Consider the following 12,946-nt stretch of genomic DNA (forward strand, 5'->3'; position numbering starts at 1 on the left):
ATCCAAGAGAGAGTTGAAAATATAGCACCAATTTGTGCTCCAATGGGAAAGTGACCTATTACAAAGACCCTGAGCCATCCATGGCTCAGCAAAGGGGCAACAGCAACAAACGCACAGCAGTTCTGCTGCCCAGGGAGGGCAAACTGTCCAAGCCTGCATCCCCGGCTGCCCGGCACAGAACTGTGCTGGGCAGAGATTCTGGCCCAGATCCTGAAAGCTATCTAGACTCCTCACTTCCATTGATTTCCATGAAAGCGAAGACCTAAATTCCCTGAGGATCTGTGCCTCTGTCCAGTGCATAGAGTTATTTGAGGACAGGGCTGCAGGTGCTGCCGAGCTGCTTGTGTGTTATTCTCCTTTCCCCGCCCTTGTTCTGTGTGTTTAGACTGTAAGTGCTTCAAGGCAGGGACTGTCTACTGCTTTACCTTTGTGCTCTCCAGCAGAGTGGGCACATGGTTTTTGTTGGTCCTCAGGCACTATCATAATAAACATCCTAAATATTAATCACAGGTGCATTTGTGGAAAACCCATATATGAGGGTTTTCCACAAGGAGAAAGGGTTTGGCCCTATAGCTAGAATGCAGAGAAGCCTTTATATCAGTGATCTCTGCCGGTGCCATATATAGCCATGGGCCCATTGTCGGAATGTACTTCTCAACGTTGCCAGACCTTTAGCTCTCACCAGCTCCAATGCAAACAGCAACACTACAATCGCCTTCCTTCCCAGGAAAGCAACCGCTTTTATGAGGAGGAGGAGATAGAAGGAAAGCAAGATGACTTGATGGCATTGGATAAATTGCACTCAAGTAACAATGAAACCATAATATCCTTGTTTGTTTGTTTATTTAACTTGAATATTTCTTGCAAAGATACAGCAGCTGTTTAGGTTGTTCCTAAGGAAAGGCAGACCAGAAATGAGGGTTTTCTTTGAGCTGTTTGGCTAGAAGCTAAGTTAAATATATTAAATTAACTGTTAAAATAATCTTGGAGGACTTGGAGCCAAAAGATTAAATTGCATGTTATTTCTTCTCTGTTTTTTTCTTTTTAATCTCAGCAAAAAAGGATTTACAGTCGATTCCAAAATCCATATTTTAAATAAATTGCAAATATTCTTTTGAGAATGTGGTCTGTATGAAAAGGATTATTACACAACACAATCCCTTTGTCTGGGGAAATGTCGGTGAAAGAGAAATGGAGATGGAAGTAAACATAAAGGTTTTACAGTGGACTCTGCAATATACATGTTTATTTTCTCTTTTGATTTTCCAACTACAGCTTCCCATGCAATTAAAGCTATTCATCGAAAAGCCTAGGATCATTTCTTTTTTCTGTCATCAGTAAATATTTGGGCTCAAACAGTTCAAACATTAGCTTTAAATAGTCTCTGCTTTGCTTTTTTTCCCAGTCTTGGCCTCTGTCCTTACTTACATTTCTACACAGTAAAGTAATGTACGTGATTTTGTTTAGAGAAGAATGAAGACAGCGCTCCTTTTGCTGTCTGTCTATTTATAACAAAGATTGACGCTTTCTTTGACTGACTTTGAACTTCAGATAGTTAAGCAATGATGTATGTCATAGCACAGAGGTATTATAACCACACCCTGTGAAGATGTGAGTCCACTGTTGAAATAATCTATACAGGGTTTGCATCTTATTGCACATGAATATAGAATTAAAATTTGGGGCCAAATTCTTCCTTATAGGCACCAGATCAAAACCTTCCTCTGTAATGTAGATGCAATAATGTGCTTGCATTTTGGAATGGTAGTAATAGTTTGCATAGGAAAGAAAGAATCACAAAGAGGGGTGGAAGAAATTCATGGTGAGTTGTAACACAGTCAAAATTAGGCTTTTATGTCACTATCAAACTGCATAACACCAGCCCAGGAAAAGCAATAGGATTTTGTGCCCCTGTCACATGATATTTGGTAGGTGTTGTCATGCTGGCTGGATTGGGGGGAGGGCATTTATTATATTTTTTAACATCAATACGTCAGAATCATAATAATTCATGTGACATATGCCATGTCAGGTACCGTTAGAAAGGCTATAATGTGCTAAGTAAGACGATAATGTTTATGTACATGTGTTATCTGTGTAATGGAAGTTATGGATATGTTTTTATCTGTATTTCATATTCTGCTGTGTTTCTGGGCGACACCCCAGACAGGATGGCTGCAGCACTAGGCTGCTTAATGGCCCATTAAGAAATTCACAGGTGCAGGGGGAGAAGCCAGGGATATACCTGATGAGTCACCAGGACTTACTCATGTGTCTCTGGACTCCATCTTATTCCTGTAAATTTCAACAAGCAGCATGGCAAAGGCCAAAGGACATAAAAGGCAGCTGCACCACATCCATTTTGTCTTCAGTCTGTCTTCAGTCTTCCGCCTACCTCTGAATCAGTTAATTTACAACTGAACTGAAGCTGTGAAACAAAGGACTGAGACCCATCCAGGTACTGGATGTATACCAGAAGGACTATACAAGCCTGCAAACTCCACAATTCTAGTAGAAACCTGATATATATATATATGGACTTTCAAATCATTTGTATGTATCTGATTGATTTAATCCTTTAACATTTCTCTTATAGTTTGTTTCTTTCTTTTTATAATAAACCTTTAGTTTTGTTTACTAAAGGATTGGCTAGCAGCGTGGTATTTTGGGTCAGATCCAAACTTACATTGATCTGGTACTGTGGCTGACCCTTTGGGGTCAGGAGAAACCTTTTTGGTAAAGAGCATAGAGTTTTAAATAACTGATCTCTTTACTGGACCTAGTGGCCGATTGGGAGCCAGAGACTGAAATACAGTAAAGGGGGCTGTGTGTATTTTTATTTTGGCTTCTTGATAACCATTGTGGGGAATCAGAAGCACTGTTTGTGGCTGGTTGGGAAGTCTGACTTCAGTGTCACCCACCAGCGCTGGGAGAATCTGTTCTCCTTTTACAGCCTGCCCTGACCCTGGCATTCTCAGGTGGCTACCCTAGGCATGGATGGGTCACAGGTGTACTCATGGGGTGTGTTGTACTAACCATGTGGCAGGGAGAACCTCTGAAATGAAGGTATAGAGAGAAGTGCCATACCCAAGAGAAAAGGAATGCACAGATTATAGATGAATAAACGCTGAAAGGTGAGAAATGGGATGGACTGAAGACTGATTTTCAACTTTAGCTTTGATTTTATTTTTATTTTATTGTTTGCTGCTGTGGATTTAAACCTCGTCTGTAACATTCTTTCGGGGTAGTTTTTGGTGATTTGTTTAATGTATTAAAGAACTAAAGAGAAAAGCAGCAAGAAGTAAAGAAAGCCAGAGCTTCAGAAATATTTCCCCATCTCCTTGATTTTCTTGATGTGCATGTCAAAGTTAGAAAGTAACGTTATTAATTACAGGGATCTAAAATAGAGCCATCATAGTCTATAATTCAAGGTGACAGACTGACATCTCCTCAGTCGATCACTGAACATTACCATTCAGGATCTCAAGAGTGCAGGCTAATGTGATAACTAGCTCTGACAGTCCTTGCAGACGAATCTGACTTTGTTTGGTGTACGCATGTGTCTAAGAGGTTATACCAGAGTGCAGGGATGTGTTACGTTCTTCCATAGACAAAGACCAAACAGATACTTTTGTTCTGATTCTGTTATTTTAGAATAAGGGAAACAACAACAAAACAAGAAAGAACAAATGTAAAATTACCACTTGTGTCTCCTCTGTATTGTTATTTGTATTGTGGAAGCACGTAGAGAAGGGTGCCATTGCATTAGGTACTGTACACACATGACAATAAGAGAGTCCCTGCCCCAAAGAGCTTACAATATAGTTAACAGGCAACAACAACTCGGCCTCTCAAAATGACTGCCCTTCTCTTCAGACTGCAGCGCTCTTAGAGATTGCAAGGTGTAGTACACTGAAAAAGAGAAATTACATATGATACGAAGTGGATTCTTTATTGTAAATAGTTTCTGGAGCATTAAATGAACATAACACAGGGCATACTAGAATGTTTCTTGGAGATAGGTATTCTGCATAAAAAAGCAATAGAAAAGGGTAGTGATCAAAAAAATATCAACCATTAGAACTGAATTTTTATAGGTGAGGAATCCAAACATATTAAAAATCCTTGAACTGCATTTCTTAGGAGCATGAAAACAGCTCTAAAATTCTTACATTAGGAAGATAGGTGGATAACTGATGGTGCAGTGTCTTGTAAAAGTTTTCACCTCTTAGCTGCGGATTGATATCAAGACCAGATGATTACCATCTGGTGATAGTACAGTGGCCTAAGTGAAATTAGTTGGTGGTCCAGTTCTTACTAGACAAGTGTCCACACCGCAAATCACAACTGGCATGAAATAATTCATTTGCTGAAAGTCTCAGCAGGGGTTGAACAGCATGGAAACTAAGCTGCTGTGTTATCCTACACAGCATCTGGGCATGGTGGGAGGGGGCTGAGTGTGTGGAAGCTTGCTGTGTCGCTGCACAGGTCTCTGCCTGGTATCTCAGTCTCCAGGGTTATTAGACTGGCACTTCTCACCAGTGTGAAATTCTCCACAAAGAAAAAACCCAGTCACGTAGGAATGCATTGACCTTGGCATAGTGGTTCAAAGTTCACAGCCACTTGAAATGGTAACACAAAGAGTTATTGGAGATTTCCCAGGGCTGGATCATTTACACCTTGTCTATAATAGGGAATTTTATTTAAAAATTCCCACTGGTGCTACCACAAAATTCCCTTCAGGATCTCTTCAAGGTGGTTGTACTTTCAGAAAGCAGTATTCCTGGGGTGCAGTTCTGGCACCACTGATGTCAATGGCAAAACAACCATTTGGCTTCAACAGGGCCAGGATTTCACTCCTGATATCTTAAAATCCCATTTCCCCACATGGATTTTCCTGTCCCTCTGGGGAATCCCACTGATTAACGTTTAGGTTCTGTTTCAAATTTTTTTAAAATAGCCTCTCCCTTTCTGACACACGGATGGAATTTATAGTACAGGATTACAATAATACTTTTCCAAGGAACTCTTCCCAAAAGCAATCAGCAGTGAGTGTTTGAGTCTGTGTTTATTCTGACTAGAAATATCATCACTATCTTGTCTTCGAGGCACCTAGCCTGAAAACTTTACACAATTGTACTTAGCATATCCACAGGCCTAGAGTCACTCATGTAATTCGAAGATATTACAACTGCAATGTTCTTGATCAATGCTGCCAATCACAAAGCTCCTTTAACTGATCGATATCATGTCACTGGAGGTGACAGTCACTTGCTCCAAACCTAGTTAACAGTAAGTCGCGGAGATAATAACCAGAAACAAAGAAGAAAGGGAGGAGGGAAGGAAGGGGAAGAGGAAACTGAAACAACAAGATAAATAATGTAAGTGCTGTCTCTTGTGATCATCTCATTATGCCTGAGATCAATAGGAGCATCGGAATGAAGCCAGAAAGATGGCTCTGAGCCCAGACTTTTGCAGTACTACTGGCAGTGATCATTGTGCAGCCCCTATCGTAGTTTGCTTTGCTACACAAATGCTTTCCCTGTACGTTGCAATCTACCCTGGCCAGAAAATGTACAAAACCATCCATTGAGCAATACTTTTTAAAAATCAATGCTGGAAGAGAAAGCAAGGGGGTAATCCTTTGCAGTCGCTGGAAGAGAAAATTTGAGGCTAGTTCTTTAAGAAATCGGTCTTAAAGTAGGGATCCCTGAACAGATCATATGTAAGGACAGTTTGGACTCATTCTGCCCTTGATTGGATATTATGCCTTGCATATTCTGTTGTAATAATTGACTATTTATTTATACTTATTGGAGGATATTAGTGGATTAAAAAAGCATAAAAAGCCTTCTTAACGAGTCTGGTAAGAAGCTCAGTCAGGTTTTATTATTCAGGATTCCTAATTAAAATGGTGAATTTTTTTTTTTCGTGATTGAACCAATCTCATGTAGTTTGTTTCATTTCATGTATTGTTTCTATTGCAGTAATACCCAGATGCCACAATCAGGATCAGGACCAGGATAATTATAGACCTGTCAACCTGACTGATCTCTGGTAAGATAATGGAGTGACTGATCTGGGAGTCGATTAATAAAGAATTAAAAGATGACAATGTGATTAATGCAAATCAACATGGGTTTATGTAAAACAGAGCCAATCAAACTAACCTGATGGATTTTTTTTATGAGATTATAGGTTTGGTTGATAAAGCTAATAGTGTTGACATAATATACTGAGACATCTGTAAGGCATTTGACTTGGTACTGCATGACATTTTGGTTTAAAAACTATAATAATTATGAATATGGCACACATTAAATAGATTAAAAACTGGCTAATGGATAGGTCTCAAAAGGTAATTCTAAATGGAGAATCATCATCAAGCGGGCGTGTTTGCAGTGGGGGCCTGCAGGGATAGTTCTTGGCCCTATGCTATTTAGCATTCTTATCAACGATCGGGAAGAAAACATAAAATCATCACTAATAAAATTTGCAGGTGACATAAAAATTGGGGGAGTGGTAAATAATGAAGAGGACAGGTCACTGATTCAGTGCAATCTGTATCACTCAGTAAAATGAGCACAAGCAAACGCTATGCATGTTAATATGACTAAAGGTAAATATATACCTTTAGGAACTAAGAATGCAGGTCATACTTACAGAATGGGGGACTCTATCTTGGGAAGCTGTGACTCTGAAAAAGATTTGGGGGGTCATGCTGGATAATCAGTTGAACATAAGCTCCCAATATCACGCTGTAGCCAAAGAGCTAATGTGGTCCTGGGGTCCATAAAGAGGGAAATCTCATGTAGGAGTAGAGAGATTATTTTGCCTCCGTATTTGGCACAGGTGCAACTGCTGTTGGAATACTGCATTGAGTTCTGGTGTCCGCAATTCCAGAAGGATGTTGACAAATTGTAGAAGGTTCAGAAAAGAGCCACGAGAATGATTTAAAGATTAGAGAACCTGCCTTGTCGCGATAGACTCAAAGAGCTCAATCTATTTAGCGTAACAAGGAGAAAGTTAAGGGATGACTTGATTACAGTCTGTAAGTGTCTACATAGGAAACAAATATTTAATAATGGGCTCTTCAGTCCAGCTGACAAAGATATAATATGATCCAATGGCTGGAAGTTGAAGCTAGACACATTTAGACTGGAAATAAAACATAGATTTTTGACTGGGTAATAAACCATTGGAACAATTTATCAAGGGTTGTGGTGGATTCTCCATCACTGACAATTTTTAAATCAAGATTGGCTGTTTTTCTAAAAGATCTGCTCTAGGAATTCTTTTCTGGAAGTTCTCTGGCCTGTGCTGTACAGGCGGTCAGATGAGATGATCACCATGGTTCCCTTCTGACCTTGGAATCTAATCTGGAAATCTATGACCACATTATGCCAGGCAATGTACAAGCCCACAGTGAGAGAGAGAGTCTGTGGCCTAAAGAGATTTCAGTTGTTATTAATTAGAATGTTAATTAATTAAAGTAGCATGCTGTGCCGCCTGGGTGCCTATTTTGTTCTCATTTGATCTGAGTGGTTCATTTTCCAGTAACTATTGGGAAGTTGTTACAATATGATTGTATTCCATTGTGAACACACAGCTCATCCAAAAACCAAATGCTTTTAATGTGGTGGGAAATGCAATGTTCAGCTCTGATGACAGAATTTCAGCCCTCCCTGGGTCAGTTTTTACTAGTCTTTAACTAGACAAAGCCTTGCCACATATGTTTATATTATATGTAAGTTTAAATGTTGTGCGTAGATTTTTTTTTCTACTGCAAAATAATTATTCTAGCTGCACAGAGTCCCTAGCCAGCACATGTTGTGTCAAGCAACAAGACTATTCTCACTGCTTCCAGATTGGATTACTGCAATATGTGAGGTCACTGTGTTTCCCAGCCTACTTCCAGCATTTCCAGAAATGAGAAGGAGTTCAGTGGCAGCTTGAACTTCAGTCTTTCCCCTCTATTGTTGTCTTAAAACCTTTCTAATTTCTGATTAAGGACACAAAAAGAAATGGTTCCGGATGTTACTCATAATTACACAATTGAAAAACAACATGCACTGAAGGTTTACAAGGCCTACAGTTCAGACAGCCTGAAGTGTAAATAGTTCACGGGGTGAGAAAACCCCTTCAACAACTCTTTTGGCAGCAAATTAAAGTCCAAGAATGACCTCAGAAGCTGAGTGATGCAGCAATTAGAGTGAAAGACATCCAACCGGGATGCTTTGTTCTCTTCTGGGCACAGACACTGGGTCACCTTGGCGGAAGGTCACTACATTTCAGTGAACTTCAGTCATTCCAGCTGGAAGCTGCGTTAGGAAGCAGAACCTAATTGGAAAACCAGATGCTGCTTCAAAACTTAGGGTTCCTGAATAAATAAAAGAAAACCAAAGTTTTTAATTGGTAGGAGCAGCTGCTGAACTCTGTGACTTTACATCTTATCATTTTCTGTAAATACTCCATCTGATGTTTAAATGTATTTAACATGGATACTCGGAATAACATTGAGATGCTAGTAAGTGCCACACTTTGATTATGCTATCCTAAGTGTTAAAAGTACAGAACTAGAAAACAAAGGTCTGCTCCTGTTATCCATTCTCAGAAAGCCCCTTGACTACATTACTTGGGATGTAGGTTTCTTTTTAGAGAATGCAGAAAAGAAACATGGTGAAATAGAACACAGGGTACCTGAAATTATTACAATATGCTTTTTGTTTGCTAAAATATTACTGCTATGTCATCTGCTGCCCCTACAACACTGTTATTCACACATCATCAACTGTAAGGATGGGTGTTGATAGGTACTGCTAGAGATGCAGACTTGACATAGGATAATATACACAACTTCCTACATTTTACAGAAACATAATGGAAACAGTGTGTGGTGAAGACAAGAAAGAGAATACTTTGTTCTTCTACAGCACCTGTAAGGCTCTCAGGACACTTTACAATATTAATTAATTTTCACAACACTCATGTGAGACTAATAAGTATTAGCCCCATTTTACAGATGAGGGAAAAATTGAGGCTCAAAGAAATGACTTGGGTAAGGTCACACAACTAATCAGTGACAGAACTGAGAACCAAAAACGGATCTCCTGCCGCTTAGTCCTGTAATCTAACCACTGCCACATACACTAATCAAAGTTGATTTAGTACAAAGATCGACATCAGTACAGTTGGTGTTCTTGGGTACAAGACAGTAAATTATGCTATGTTTGTACCTATGGCATTTAGCCCCAAATACAAATTATTTAAATCCTTAATTAATACTTTGTTGCCTTCATTTGTGATCTCTGGATAACCCACTTAGACAATTCCAGTCACATCCACCTACTGTAGTACTGCAAGCTTTTATAAATGGAATCCATTGGCTGAATAAATAATAATGAGCTCCTGCTGCAATGCATTCAGGAAACACTTTATGAAAACTAATTTACTGTATTATTTAGCATGTCAATATGTAAACCTGTCCAACACAACAGTGGATTAGCTGATGCACTTACAGTCTCTTAGTTTTCATTTGCCATTATTGAAAACCTGGGATAGGGGAAGGCATGGAAGAAATAAATGGCTGTTTAAACAAGAAAGCATTCAAGCAATGTTCAGGCTTTTGTTGGGTAAAAACATACTGGTGAGGCTGCGGGTCTGCAAATCTTAAAATATCAGTGCACTCAGTTCCATTAACCTTACCTTTCTCAGTATATTGTATAAAATAGATCACTTAAAATTCTGGCATGAAGACTGGTCTGCAGCTCTGCTTCTCAAACACAATGAAACCTTCCCCCACAAGGAAAAGCTCATCTGTGCAGGAGACAGAGTCTGCTGAGGCGCCAGTTCCAGACTATGGAATGAACTCCTGTAGAAATAAAGAGCTATCACGGACCATCCCAGCCTCTGCTCTAAGCATTAGATGCTGTACTTTAACCTGCCTTCTCTAACATAAACACAGAGTAGTGTGGACATTTAAAAAAAACCCCAACATCCTACCAAAACAAAAGTGCATAAAATTCTCACTGCGGCGCGAGGATGGGAGAGAGAATGCACCCAGCATGACAGATGTTAGTAAGCAACGTGACTGCACTGTTGGAAGCCGCTCAGCCACTGGTGATGAGGGCAGTATAGGAACCTGCAGAGAACAGAATCGAATAGGCGTAATGCTAGGGCTCAGCTGCCAAGTGACCAGCCTAGAGGCTGATGCGCTGTAAGTACATTATAATTTTCAGATTCCTTCCTATCAGTAAAAGTACAGTCCTGTAACTTCCTACATGGCCCATTGGGCTCTAAACATGGCAGAACTGCTGAGTCCCCATTTCCTGACTGGGGCAGATGAGGAGTTAAATATTACATTCACGCAGAGCCTATCTTGTTTACCCATGAACAGCGCTACTGAGGTATCTCTGTGTTAGAATGTGAAGTCACAGCGCCGTTCCGCTGGGCCAAACCAGCACCGGAGAGAGAGCACAGTGAGTTCTTCATACAGTCGTGTTACTCCCCACAGAGTGTAGGAGGTGCTGTGTAGACACCAAGGCTGGTTGGGGCTGGAGGTTCTCTCTCTCAGACCTGTGGCATGTTTGCATGGAGTGGAGATTGCTCAGGATTTAGACCTTAGTAAGTTGGGCACATTTTGAACCTGTCCCCCCATCCTGTGCCTGAAGGCAGCGTAATATGATAAAGCCATATCCTATAGTTCACATCACACCATATGCTGATGTAGAATTGCAATGCAAAAAACTTAACATTTCACGAAGTGAAACTCCTCCACACCTGATGAGCACCCGCAGTTGATAAAATAACGACCGTAGAGAAGCAAAGAGGAGATGTTCAAAGAACTCTTCTAGTCCTCTGAGGCGGAAAAAACCAAAAAAAAGGGCATGGAGACACACTGTGTCCGCAAATAAAAAAATTGATAACTAGGAGTGAGTGATAGGTCACGAATGCATGATAAAAACCATGAAGGTGCAAACGGAGCTGCTAAAGTCACTAATAATGCTGCAGACTGAATTCACGCATGCTCACCCCCCCCTTGCAGCCAATACAGAACTGCTTTCCATGCCCTCCCCAAAATCCACCCACACATTCCTGCCAAATTCCCAGCCCGTCTTAGTACCCCGTTCACTCCACCCCTTCAGACAGCTTCCAGAACGATAGCTGGACTTACACCCAGCTGTCACAGCTCACGCTGTCCCTCACTGCTTTCTCCCCTCCAGTCCAACTTTTTGTGTATGTTGTGAATAAGTGTTATTTAATGAAGACATACTCTGTGAAGAATACGCAATCTTTAGTTGTCTCTTGTACACGGTGGTTGCAGCTCACATTGATACACAGTGCAAGCTGGCTAGCAGTCATAACATGGCACTGTGCTGTTTACAAAGACACCTTTTTGGTGCTCGTTGTCAAAATGGCTCCTCCAGGCCTCCCTGTTTCAAATGGCCCCCCACTGTGACCTGTAATAGCCCTGATGTCTGGTTGTTCATATTCAGCACCTGCTCAACCTGTTATTGAAACACTTCTTGCTGCTATCCAGGTTGCTCATATAAAACTTCTTCATGAGCCATGAGGGGTAGGTTGGGTCTCCCAGAAGCACCATGGATATTTCAACATCCCCCATTGGAATCTTTTGGTCTGGAAAGAAAGTCCCTGCTTGCAGCTTTCTGGACAGGCCAGTGTTCCTGAAGACAGGTGCCTCATGCACCTTCCCTGACCAACCTGTGCTGATGTCAGTGAAATGCCCACGGTGATCCACAAGCGCCTGCAGTACCGTCGAGACGTACACCTCTCTATTGATGTACTCAGTCGCAAGATGGTCCGAGGTTAAAATTGGAATATGCGTGCCATCTATCGCCCCGCCACAGTTAGGGAATCCCATCGCTCTGAAGCCGTCCACTATTTCATGCACATTTCCAAGACTCACAGTCCTTCGTAGCAGAATACCCTTAAGGCCCTGCACACTTGCGATAACACAGCTCCAACGGTGCACTTCCTGACTCCAAACTGATTAGTGACTAACCCGATAGCAGTCTGGAGTTGCCAGCTTCCACACAGCGACCGCCACGCACTTGTCCAATGAGAGGGATGCTTTCATGCAGATGTTCTTGTATCTCAGGGCAGGGACGAGCTTTGCACAGAGTTCCATGAAGGTGGCTTTTCATATTCGAAAGTTCTACAGCCACTGCTTGTCATCCCAGACCTGCATAGTGATGAAATCCCACCAGTCAGTGCTTCTCTAATGCACCCAAAAGTGGTGGTGCACCATGTGCAGGTGGTCTGCGAATGCAAACAATAATCCAGCATGGTTTGTTTGCATGGCACACAGCAGGTCAGGCGCCTCGGATTCCTGTTCCGATTGGGAGCTCATGACACACTGCACGACCAGCCATGAATGTGTTCAGAACACTGACAACAACAGTGGAGAGCAGTGCAGGATCCAGCCTTTCAGATAGAGATGATAGGCGCACAGGAAACCGGGACCATTGAAAAATGTTGTGAAATGCAGTCGGAAACTTATGGAATGATGGGACGGAAATCATTGCATCATGGGATGTTGAGCCTGCACCCATGCTGCATTGTGATCCTCTCTACCTTCCCACAGCTCCTAGTGGCACAGGATGGTGAGTAGCATGGTGGTATAGCTGTCCACCACGCACTGCTCTCATTGTTGATGCTAGAGCACTGACTGTGGACGTGCTTTGGTGACACAATGAGTGCTGGTTGGACAGCCACAAGCGTTGTTATGACAGCGCTTTTTGATCATTGCTGTAACTTGCGTCGACAACACTTTCTAGTGTAGACGAGGCCTTAGACGCAGCCACGCTCCTATCTTCTGCTGCAAATTCCAACACCAGATTGAAGCGATTGATCAGAGAAAACAATTACAAATATGCTGTAAACTCTAGAGAATGGGAAAGCTCAGATGAATCTCAAACTGTTCAGC

At 41.5% G+C, this 12,946-nt stretch overlaps 1 long non-coding RNA gene across 1 annotated transcript in view; it reads left to right on the forward strand.

Moving 5' to 3' along the window:
* The first annotated feature begins 756 nt into the window (after window positions 1-756).
* LOC137165352 (uncharacterized) overlaps window positions 757-12,946 on the forward strand; it is a 47,579-nt gene continuing 35,389 nt past the window's right edge. The window contains exons 1-2 of the long non-coding RNA XR_010923343.1: window positions 757-806; window positions 5,988-6,057. This is a non-coding gene — a long non-coding RNA (uncharacterized lncRNA). The remainder of the gene's footprint in view (window positions 807-5,987; window positions 6,058-12,946) is intronic.

Source organism: Emydura macquarii, unplaced genomic scaffold, assembly GCF_026122565.2.
Source record: "Emydura macquarii macquarii isolate MOO-44397 ecotype Brisbane River unplaced genomic scaffold, CSIRO-AGI_Emac_v2 contig_2768, whole genome shotgun sequence".
Lineage (NCBI taxonomy): Eukaryota > Metazoa > Chordata > Testudines > Chelidae > Emydura > Emydura macquarii.